This window comes from Coenobita brevimanus, chromosome 23 (assembly GCF_032717465.1).
Source record: "Coenobita brevimanus isolate Jiangsu-jjx chromosome 23, ASM3271746v2, whole genome shotgun sequence".
NCBI classification, from domain to species: Eukaryota; Metazoa; Arthropoda; class Malacostraca; order Decapoda; family Coenobitidae; genus Coenobita; species Coenobita brevimanus.
In genome coordinates, this window is record NC_136976.1 from 63,568,859 (window position 1) to 63,578,130 (window position 9,272).

A 9,272-nucleotide genomic window follows, 5' to 3' on the forward strand; every position below is an offset into this window, starting at 1 on the left:
CTCATTTCCTGTTTATTCTATCTTTCATATATATATATATATATATATATATATATATATATATATATATATATATATATATATATATATATATATATATATATATATATATATATATATACAGAGAGAGAGAGAATGAGACTCTTTAAAGAAGTCTAACAGGTATAACTTTTTACCACGAATTAACAGTTGTTCAAGTGGCGCTCCTGATGGCTAAGATCAGAACTAATTAGAAATAATAAAGTTAAGATGGTGGAAACATTGCAGCCAATTACCGGTTTATTGATTGATTGATTTTTTTTTATCATGCAACCATATCCTTATTTGCTACAATGGGTCGGATGGGTGAACGGATTGGTGGAATGGGCAGGGCGGGTGGGGTGGGTGGGTGGGGTAGATGGGTGGGTGGGTAGTGGAGAAATAGGTAAATGGTAGGAATAGATCCATGGGAAATACTCGTATATCCCTTGGGAACTGGGCCCACAGAGGGACATAGGTTCAATGGGTAGCACTGGACCACAGGGGTCGTCCTCCACAGGGGAAGTGGCCAACCAGAGTCCCAAGCAAGGGGGGTATGCACGATCGTAAGGTTTTACACGGGCAGTGACCTTAATACTTGGAGATATTACGCTGATGATGAGACCAGAATGTCTGTTAACACGGCGTGCCACACCAGTTCATCAGTTACTCTCTAGAGCGTTTGCCAAACTTTGGAAATGAAGACGCATTTTTTTTTTTTTTTTTAATTCCTACTATTAGTCGGTATTACTCGACTCAGGAGTGACTTTCGTACTGAAGAAAATTCGGATTTCAATAACCCATTTAGGAGAAACTTTCAAGCTGGAGAATCTTGATGTACAGTAGTCTTCAATAACCGGTTTACCACAAAGCAGTTCCCATAAGATGCATGAAGACCTAGGTTTGGTAGCCAGAGGTCAAGAAACATGTATCATCATGCCGAAGGGATTAACCCCGTATTATGATGGCGTACTTTTGCTGTTTTGCTTTATATTATCTGGCAATTTTATTGACGCAAGGCGGATGTAGCCTACTAACGTCATGAAGTTACTGAAGGCTAAATATAGTCTCTCTAGTTAAGAAAGTCTCACCTAAGCCTAACAAAATCGTCTGGATACAGTAAGAATAAACTAAAAAATACGTCCTCGTGTGTTAGTGGTATAATGTCATCAGCATCGTTTGGGAAGTTACAATATTTCGTCACAAAGTTTTGTTCTTTCAGCAAGGCGCACATGTCGTCTACACTGCCAGGGACACAGATTTTCCATATGTTCCACTGCCTTTATTTCATACTTAGGGCAATCTCCGTCACTGTTCTCTTTGACCCGTAAAATCAAAGAAATCCATTTATGGGCAGAGAAACACACCAAGCCATCCTCAGTCCAGGCATATATATTGTATTAGCCAGCAGAGGAAAGTGAGCAGCAGAAGTTGTGAAACCTTGGGTGAGCTCTTGTCTTCGACTGTACACCATCATCTCAGTGGCATATCCAGCGGCCATGCTGTTAGGTGTACCCAGTGTTCTCGCCGCTTGTTTGTGGGTACGTATCTTACGTATCTTTGCGTTTTACTCACTTGTTTTATAGGCAGTTTATACACTTTCTGAGTTAGATGGCCGCAGTTTAGATACAGAATTCATTAGGTGGTTTTCCAAATATTGTTTTATTAGTTAGTCAAAATTCCTGTTGTTAAATTACCTGGTATGTATTTATGTAGTACGTATATATATATATATATATATATATATATATATATATATATATAATATTACACACACACACACACTCACTTGCAGCTGAAGGGGTCATCCGAGAAAGTTGAAATGGCAGGTAACAAAGGATGATTTGGAAGACTTATCTTGGGTCTCGGTGTTGTCATGTTCTTTTCCACACTTCTTTAATTCCTTTACCAACATTCTCATTCTCATCACTAGTGTTGTTGAAGAATGACTTGATATTACAGTAATTACCTGAGATATGAGTGAAATAAGTTGCAAAGGTGATGGTACAGGCACTGTCAAATGCTTCTACCTACTCATTCAAGCGCCGAGGTTCTGAACTACAGGGTATTTCGGTCGTTGCCACTTCACATCCTGGAAAGGAAATTCTGTGATTTCACTGAAGGTTTAGGGCCGTATTCTCGATGACACTGGACGCCTTGGAGCATTCTTCCTGAGAGAGAGAGAGAGAGAGAGAGAGGGGGGGGGGAGATAAGGCTGCGTGTTTTAGATCCTCACACTCATCGTCCTTTATATTCAGGAGGTCAGTGCTTTAATCCTGGTAAATTCTGTATCATGACTGGCATTTCGTAGCTATCCAAATTCAGTATGGAATGATATACCTGTACGCGAACATCACAGCGTTAGATATTTACATTTGTATCTGTAATTACCTTTAAGTACGGTGGCCAGTTTTTGTCATAATACTCTCGCTATCTCCGGACAGTTTTATTCCGTTAAGCCTTCCACCACCAAAGATCCTTCGTAGGCTGAGTTAAATGGTCTGGAGGTGGACTGATTTAAATGAAAAATACGTCATCTTGGTGAAGAGTTAAGAATATGTGTTAGGGTGGACAGAGGCAGTAGCGGCTGGTGGTGGTCAACACTTAACTCTGAATCCGATGACGCTCTTATTTTCATGTATTCATATTATCTTTTAAAGTTTATGTTTGCTATTTCCAAACGATTCTTTAACCCAAGGAGGCGCCATTTACTGAAGTGATAAATGAGGACTGTATCTAATCCTGTAACTTAAAACAGGCTCTGATAAGGTGAAGAAAATCGCCTAGGGGTAGCAGAAATAATTGGAAAAAGGCATCATCGAACTTAAGGGGTCACTGAAAGAGATGGGACAACTTATGCCACTGTGGTGCTTCTGTCAACCGTCAAGCCATTGTAAACACTAAACTACTGTGATTAGCCATATTTTTCCTTCTTAATGGGATGCACTATCTATCGGCAGTAAAATGTGATAAAGTCAACATCATCTAAGAGAATATCCTCCTTATCAAAGATTCGCTGTGTCAGATCAGTTGCATATGTTGTTATGGATAAAACTGCCTCGTCATGTTGTGGCCTTAAAGTCTAAAGATTTTATTAGAAGAGTATGAACTTAAAATGAAAGTCTTTCTTAGATCACTACAGTAATGAACCTCCTGCCCACTCGTCCAAACTTTCATGGGAAGGAAAACTAATCTGATTACACAGCATCATTCACAGCAGATCCTTGTACGGGGCTGCTCTGTGGCTCGGTGGATTGACTCTGGCCTTATGTTCAGAGGACGCTTTGTCGTGAGTCTGAGTCTCATTAAATCCACTGAGTTTGTGAGGTGAATGCAACAGTCAGATAACCAAACTTACCTATACCACTGTCTACTGCAAATATCTTATGTGTCGCTGTCTGTGCTTTGTATCTGTTGATTGCATATACACCCCGTGTTAAGAAAAAAACATGCGGAAAATGTCAGGTTTCGGAATGAGTAGCATAGAGTGACTGGGCAATAACGTACTTGTTTTGGGTGACTTCAGTGAACAAGTAGGTACGATTCCAGTGTACTCGTATAATTTCCTTTTTTGTATCCCAGGAGGTCGGCTGAAAGATAAGGGTTAAGAAGTAAAGATGAGTGTAAATAATCCACATTTTAGACACAGGTAATTCTGTAAGTAATGTTGGTTATTGAGAGAGTGCCCTAAGCTTTGAAAGAGGTCTGATTATGTGCTTGATGAGAAAAGGATGGTTGGGTATGTCAGAGAGTTTGAGGAATCAAGACAATGTGAAGTAACGGTTGATTCGGTGACTGGTATGTAAGATCAAGATGAAAGTAACATGGAAGAAAATCAATGAGGCTACTGTTCAAAATGAAAGAATAAACGCGATGACATGTAGGGAGGAGACTGTAAAACACCAGTTGAACAGGGCGGTACTCCCACGGCTGATGAAAGACTGGAAATGGGGAAAGATAGAACTCTTGTGTCACCATTCGGCAGTCTTTTAATGCTCTTATTTTGTGTTTTCACTTACACTGAGAGTTGACCAGCACGCTCTCACGAGCACACATCTTTTCTAAGCCTCATGGGCAGGGCATATCACACACTACTTCATGAGGGAGCAGCTCTAGGAGCAGCCCTATCCATGTCTCTTATTGACTGTTGGACGTGAGATGTTTGACTCCGCAGACTTTAATAAAGCCACACCACACACCACAGTACCACACCACACAGCGTACCTTACCATCTTCTCACACCACACCACACAGACTTTCTCTCTTTCACCACACTACACCAAGGGCATTGACCAAAGGGCCCTGAAACTCCTACACCAGGTACTTTTTTTTTTTCTTTTTTTCTTTTTTTTTATAGCTTACTACATACAGCAGTGCCTTGGAGTTCCCTAGCATGGAACATCATGGATATCTGCGTCGGAGGCTTTCTTTTTTCCCAGTGATGACCGTATTAGATGACTTGGACCAATGTTTGAGTCTCTTTCTATTTAAGTCTAATATTCCTGGCCGCTTCTCTAATTTCACTTGTAGAGCACTCAGCACCACCTCTTCTCCTCCCCACTGAAAGCCATTTGTCTGGGTGTACTGCCCGCAGCCCCTTTTCTTTTTCTTCCATGCATTCCAGCCAAAGATGGTGTTGCATGTGTGTGCATTGCAGTCGTACTTGTTTTCGTGTTCTCGAACTTGACTCCCCTGAATTTTCTACATTCTGGCTGCAACTATCTTGTCGGTCTCCAACTAAAAATATTTGTACTCTTTTCTTATTCCCTCACGCTACTGACTGTTTAAGTGTCTTCAGCTAACTCATTTTTAATACAGAGGACATTCCTTCCATTTCTTTTCTCATAGATTTCTCCGTTCCAGCAGGTTTTAATGTTCACCATCACCTTTGACTTTCCACTTCCTTTGCTTATCCACGCTGTGAACAAGCTTACATATTTTCTATCCACAGCGCCCTACCTGTATCCCTGACCGTCTTGGAGAGAGTTCCAACATAGCTGACCTTTTCTCCTCATGTCTCTGCTTACTCTGCCATTCTTTTAACTCCTTTATGCTCTGCTGATGATAGTCTAATCTCAGTGACCCGCCTTATCGCTCCAGTGAGACTTATCTAATGGTATCGACAACAAGGAGGTGGCTGTCTAATGGTACCTTATTGATAGCAACTTACACCAGCGTCACATGGGCTATACATTCTGCCCGGAACTGAGCTAAATCTGTCTTTCTTCATGCTGAAGTTATATCCATTCTAAGTACAGTAAGCCTTCCAGTAGGATATATTTTCCCAGGGTTTCCTTACTCCTATGATCAGATGAACCTTGATGTAGGTTCACCATCGGGTGAACATTATTTACGATGTTAGAATGAAGACGATGATGACTAGCTGATTTTAAAATTACATAGTATTTTCTTATTTATTTCCAGTCGAGTAATATGTGTATTTCTTTTCAGAAATTTGACGGCATATATTTTATATCTATGTAAATAGTAAATGTTTGGATGGTGCCAAAAGATTTCGAAATATCATAAATTAATAAGATATTCGCCATGGCCGTAGTGTGTGTGTGTGTGTGTGTGTGTGTGTGTGTGTGTGTGTGTGTGTGATGAGGTATAAATGCTGAGATATGAGAGGAGATCGAGAGAGAAGTGGTTTATGTTACATACTGGATTAAGAGGGGGGAGTGGGATGCAAGAAGACTGGAAGGAGTTCAAGGAATCTGCTTTGGAATGCTAGGAAAGTCTGTGATATAAGAAGAATGGGTGGAAGGAAGGGAGGAAAAGTAGGGAGTGGTGGAATGAGAAGGTCAGGCGTAGGTAAAAAGTTAATTCATGGACAATACTAGTAAAGAGGAAATGTCTGAGGGTGGGATGAGTACAGGGGAAAGCGGTAAGAATTCAAGAGAAAGGTATTGGAGGGAAAAAGCGAGAGACGAAAAAAGACAAGGTAGCAAGATATCGAAAAAAAAAAAAAAAACTCTGGAATGAAGTACGTGCTGTGGCGTGAGGAGGACGAGAGAACAAATGAGTGAAGCGGTAAGGGGTGCAAATGGAGGAATAATAACGGATTTTGATGAAGGAAAAAAAAAAAACACATGAAGGGAGAATTTTGAAGCGTTCTTTTAATATCAGTAATGACCGAGTAAAAGTGACTGAGAACTCAGTTGATGTAGTTTTAATGGTGATGAGACCAACGTGTGATGGAGTAGCAAAAGTTGAGGTGCAGAAAGTATTACAGAAAATGAAGTGACATAGGGCAGCAGGAATGTATGATGCTGCAACAGAGAGTCTAAAATATCGTGGTGGGACATCGTTGTGTAATAGTTCGTTATATTTTGCAATGTATGTACGAGTATATATCAAGGTGGGGTAGCTCAACACTGGCAGACTGTTTGTATTGTGTTGCTGTATAAAAGCAAGAGCAACAGAAAGAAATGTTCAAATTCTAGAGGCATAAGTCTTTTGATAATAGCAGGTAAAGTGTATGAAAGAGCAGCAACTTAATGTTCATTGTAACACTCAGAACACTATACCACGAAGGATCTGTTAGGTTTTTGGTGTGGCTCGGTGTGCGGATTAAATGCTTGGTGTGAAAAAATATGTATGAAAAGTATATGGGGAAAAGGATTATTTTGTATGTAGCTTTGATGATCATCAGAAGATATACTGTATGCCAGAGTTCGTAGGGACTCCATGCGGTAAGTATTACAGTTATATGGGCTCGGAGGAAAACTTTAATTACCATGAGGTGACTTTTTTTTATTTCAGTTTTGCTACTTAATCCTCATCATATATGGTTTAGGGATAATTTTTCGAACTGGAAGGATTAGATACAGCCTTCATTGGCCTTTTCCCTGCAAGACTTCTCCTCTTAAGACAAATAAAACCACCTAGTAATAGAAAAATAAGAGACAAAAATACGTCTACGGGGTAAGCGTTTTCATGAGTAGGGCTTGTGTGCGAATGGGTCGGGAGGAAGGTAAATGATGAGATAAAATGATATTGCATCAGGAATATGTGATGTCTCATGATTGGTAAATGCATTTGTGGATTTGTGGACGAGTGAGTAAGAGATAAATCCAAGGGTGTCGAGGAGAGAGGCAAGTTGAATGGATGCGGGAAGAGGGGCAGGCTAAGAAATGTATTAGTTGCTCTTTGCAGACGATAAACTACTGGCCGCAGACACAGAAAGAGAATTTAGCAGGGAGGAGACCGTAACACCAGTCGAACAGGGCGGTATTCCCGGGGTGGATGGCAAGCAGGTGATAGGGAGAGCTTGGCTCCCATTTCACTAACCCTCAGGACTCAGCTCCTGACCATCTACCTTTGCTGACTTTTTTCAGTGTTCCAGTAACATGGAGCGTAGCCCAGCTTACTCTGCTAAACATTTTCCTATGATCACATGCATATGACACACTACACTAGCTATACAAACTTATAAAACAATAATGGCAGTCCAACACCCAGCTGTGGCGTTCAGGATAAGGAGAATGGGGGAGAGGGGTGACCATAAAAATCCTTACCCTCAGCCCTTTTGGTGACGGCCAAAGGTGATGTCCTGGACCATTAACTGTCAGTTTCTGCAACATTCATGACCTTTCATCCACTTTCCCCTCTGTTAAACACCTCCTTGCCTCCTCGAAACCTCACTTTTTTTTTTTTCCCCCCTCACTGTAACTCAAATGACTGCGTCTACCGACGACATCCCTTTTTCTGTATCTTCGCACTTCCTATATACTCATTCCAAAGATATAGGTGGCTGTTGTACACACACACACACACACACACACACACACACACACACACACACACACACACACACACACACACACACACACACACACACACACACACACACACACACACACACACACACACACACTGTCTATGCAGTTCCTGCTTAGCATAGTAGTTATAGTAGTAGTAGTAGTTGTTGGTGCTGTTGTCGCCCCAGGTTCATCTGAAACACGAACCCAGTGCACCGCAGGCTGAAGCTGCCCCTATCCTGCAGCCCAACATCTTCCTCTGGGTGGTCAGGGAGGAAGTTGATGAATGTTTGTATCATAGGGAAGCTCGTTTTCCCGGTTCTATCGGTGCCACCATGTGAAGGCTTCCCAGACTCAAACAATCCTGCTTGTCTTAAAAGGCAGGAGAGGGACTTGAGTGTCCGTCTTGGTAGTGATGTATGCTTACGGTAGATGGATCCAGGACGTAGGGATGTAGTCACTCCACCACTCAGTACTCCTGCTGCAAGCTGCTTCAGGACTTTTATGGCGTAGATGAGTCTGAAATTGCGGCTGCGACTTCATTCTACGTTAACTGATGTCCCAGAAGTTTTCAAACAGTCGTGGACTAACTCTCTCCATTCAGCGTGTGCACGGGAGGCAGCGGTAGCATGACGATGGAGATTCCCGTGATGGTAGGCTTAGAGCAGCCAGGTGAACCGCAGCCACTGCTATGCTTTATGATGGGTCTCAGGCAGCAGCACACAATAGGAGATTCGCCAATTTGGATCATTGCGTGAGAGTCATCAGTTTACAGTCGACCGTAATTCTGGGGTTTCTATTAAATTACCAGACTATAATTGGGCCAGTTCACGTGAAATTTGGTATAGTAGAATCCGTCATGCAGATTCTTCATGACGATAAAAATGGCTTTGGATCTGATTTATTATAATATTCAGGCGCACTATTATCCTGAAATTCATACAAGTTTGTGATGTCCAGTATACATATCCTGTAGATATCCTCATATATGCTGCATTTGGTAAATATTGATGGCTATTAAGTTTTCAGTTTTTCATACGTTGTATTTTTGTACCAGTATAAGTATTAGTATCAGTATTAGTCTTAGTATTAATATGATTTGTCTGTATAAATTCTCGAATGGCTGAAGCAAATCTGAACAGATTTGTGTTACGTTTGTAATATGAAGGTCACATCGGGAAAATGTTTATAAATTGCAGTCACCCTATTCAAGGCGTTACCTGTCAGTGCAAAAATGAAGCATTATATTAAATTCCGTAGAGGAAAATAGTGAATGTCCAGCTGGGAAGGATGAAATGATGTAGTTTCGATTTTTTTTTTTTTTTTTTTTTTTTGCTACAATTATATGATTTTTATAAGTTCGGCAAAGTGTATGAGAGCATAATGTGCCTCCTTTATGGATTAATCCTTTCAGCATGGCGACATATTTTTTCGATTTAATCAGGCCACCAACCAACGATTATATTCAACTTCGGAAGGACCTCTAGCTAT